Source organism: Octodon degus, unplaced genomic scaffold, assembly GCF_000260255.1.
Source record: "Octodon degus isolate 3935 unplaced genomic scaffold, OctDeg1.0 scaffold00137, whole genome shotgun sequence".
NCBI lineage: Eukaryota > Metazoa > Chordata > Mammalia > Rodentia > Octodontidae > Octodon > Octodon degus.
Window position 1 is genome coordinate 7647744 of NW_004524713.1, and position 3428 is coordinate 7651171.

Sequence of the window (3428 nt, forward strand, 5' to 3'; positions counted from 1 at the left end):
TCTGCAGTTCAATCTGGCCTTGAGCTTACTTTGTAGACCAGGCTGACCTGGAACTAACAACTATCCTCCTGCCTCAACCTTCTGAGTGCTGGGATTGCAGGTGTGTGCTGCCACACCTAGCTTGAACAACTAACTTGAGGACAACAATATGTAATATAATAACCATTGTTGAATTTCTATCATTTTGTTTAGTGAAATTCTGTATTTTTTTTACTATTTTGTATTCTTTTAAAACAATTTTTTAAAGCTGGGTATGGTGGTGCACACCTGTAATATCTTCACTGTTTTCAACATTTGCTTACTTTCATTACAATTTTAGTGTTTTTGTAGCCGTCCTTCAATTTGCCTGCCTTTGAAGTGTGTATAAATGAATAAAGCTGCATTTATTGTTACAGTTTTTGTAATCTACTGTTGTTCAAGATTTATGTATATATTTTTGTATTTTACTGTGCCTGTAGCTCAAACTTACTTGCTCTGTTGCTATGCTCCTTTAATTTTTCTTTTTCTATTTTTTTAGCTTTCAATATTTTTGCATCAGAAACATCAACATTCATATATAAAGTAGTATCTTGCTTCACAAGCTCAATTCTCACCATGATTCTAGTGCAAAATGAACTGGATTAGACCTGAATTAAACTTCCCCAAAAGGTCAACATTGAACCTAACTGTTGAATTTAATTGAGCTCTTCTCCAAGTTGGTTTATGACCAGGATAGTGGAAAGAATCCAGTTTGAGAACCAAAGTACTACTGTATATGAATATATGCATATACTTATACATATTCTCCAGTATGTATGTAAAACACTGCAAACTCTATCTCCACTGATAACTCTACTGTAGGATATATGTACATCCAATTTAACTATAAGCTGTTGTATAAAATGGCTATACTAAGAAGCTATATACATTATATTTCTGAGATTATATATCACAGGCAAATGAGTTATCCTACTAATGCAAAGGTGGTTCACCTTACTCAAATCATAAGCATAATACATTAATAGAATGAAACTAAAAACCATATAGTCATTACAGTAGATGAAGTAAAACATTATTTTAAAATTTTTTATTCATTTTAATGAGAAAAAAGATAAAATAGCAATGAAACAGTTTCAAAATAGGTTAGTAGGACAGTTACAATAATTAATACATTGCATATTCAGAGGACAAGATTCACACATGATATCTTGTCTAAGCAATATTAGTACAAGCCTTTCTTCTCATTGAACTAAGAGAAAGTAGCTGTATATTATCATAACTATTATATATGTGCATATATATACATATATTTCACTACAAAATGATCCTTTATTTATATCCCCTTTTTAAGTTTTGTTTTGTCAGAGATGGATGTGCCATTGCTGTTAGAGAAGTTATATATGGAGAAGCCTTTAAAGGATCTTCTCATACTTGTTGCCAGTCCAAATATTATAAGTACTTGATGGTTTTAAAAAAATCCAAAGAAATTTGTTACATAAAGAATTTCATTTAGCACAGCAAGGACTACAAAGGAGAAATGCAAGTTTTGTATAAATAAAAATGGGTAAAAGCAGACATGATTTTTATTTTTATTTATTTATTTAAATTTTATTTTTTATTGAGAAATAAATATAAATGAAACAGTTTCACAGCTGATTAATAGGACAGTTTTGATAATCAATACATTGTACATTGTTATCTTCTTAATGGTTATCCATAGCACAAGAAGCAGAAAGGATATTCCATCCAAACACTGTTAGTACACCTGTTTCTTCTCATTGAATTAAGCGAAAGTAGCTGTAAACCTATCTTAACCAATTTTTTTTTGTGGAACTGGGGATTGAACTCAGGCCCTTGTGCTTGCCAGGCAAGTGCTTATTCTACTGAGCCACCCCCCTGGCCTCAACTATTTTGTATATATAAATATAAAATGATCATTCCTTTGCATCCTTTCTTTTCTTTTTTTTTCCTGTCAGAGGTGAATATTCCATTGGCATCTAAATACTATAGATGTTTGAATTCAACTAAACAATCTAACACTGTCTAGCAGTCTATAATATTAGTGGGTTATCCTCAGAAGTTATTCACTTGAGCCTTTTACAGCTCATTGTATTAATATGGATTTGCTTTACATACCTCGTTGTTATACTTTTCTGCTGGATGGTTAAGACCAAGATATAGCAAGACCTATATAACGAGAAATGTAACTTTTGTATCTGATAAGGTCAGCCAAGTACTCTTGGGATTTATCCTGTAGCCCTGTACTACCCTTTGTACATCCTTTTATCAGTGTCAGACATGAGGATGAGTCACGGCCATTGCTTGACCAATTTGCTCTCTGTGAAAGCTTGAGAAAATGTTTTTTCTCTCCATGTGACTCTCCCCAGGCTCACTTTAGATCATGGAACACATTTCTCTGTGGCTCCGTCATCTTCTTGATCAGAAAATTTGGAACACAACTGAGTTACATGTTGCTACAGTACAGATTCTCCTATGTTCCGAGTCTTCACTCACCTGGAAAGGCTAGGGCCAAAATGTTGGCTAACCATGCAGCCCTTTCTTTTCTCCAATTTTGATCTGCTAACTTAGGTTGTTAGCCCTCCAGAAGAGAAGCTCATTATTAACCTGCAATATATGCAGTTCGGTTTACCCTATCACAGACATAATTTTTAGCAAGATCACAAACAAGATCAAAATACTTTCAATATTATTCAACATAGAATTGGAAGTCTTATCCAGAAAAATAAGGTAAGAGAAAGAAATAAAGAGTAACCTCAAAAACTAATTTGAAGACAATAATATGCAATATAACAACCATTGTTGAAATCTTATCATTTTGTTTAGTGAAATTCTCTATTGTTTTTGATTTTTTTTTACTGTTTTAAAATTCTCTTTTAAAGAGTATACAAATAGAAAATATTAAAATCAAATTATCCTCCTTGAGGCAACATGATTTGATATATAAAAGACCTAAAAATTCCATAAAATATTTTAATAATTTTTAAATCTGGTAAGAGCACAGGATATAAAATTCAGTAGCTATTCTTTACAATGATAGCAACATCTGAAAGAAAGATCAGGAAAGAAATCCCATTCACAATAGATTTCAAAATAAAATCAAGCACCTAAGAATGAATTGAACCATTGAAGTGAATGATTTCTACAGTGAAAATTACAACACACTAATATAATACTGCTCAAGAAGATGCAGGGGTCAGGGGGTTTGATCCCTGGGCCTGCCATGCTGGCCCTGCCCCCAGGGCATGCTGAGATGGCAACTGAGACTGGAAAAGATGGTGTGCGCCTGTAATTCCAGCTCTTGGGAGGCTGTGAACAGGAGAATCACTATGAGTCCAATCTAGTAGTGAAACTCTGAACACCCTGTAGACCTTTCCCTAAAATACTACTACTACTACTACTACTACTACTACTACTACTAATAATAATAA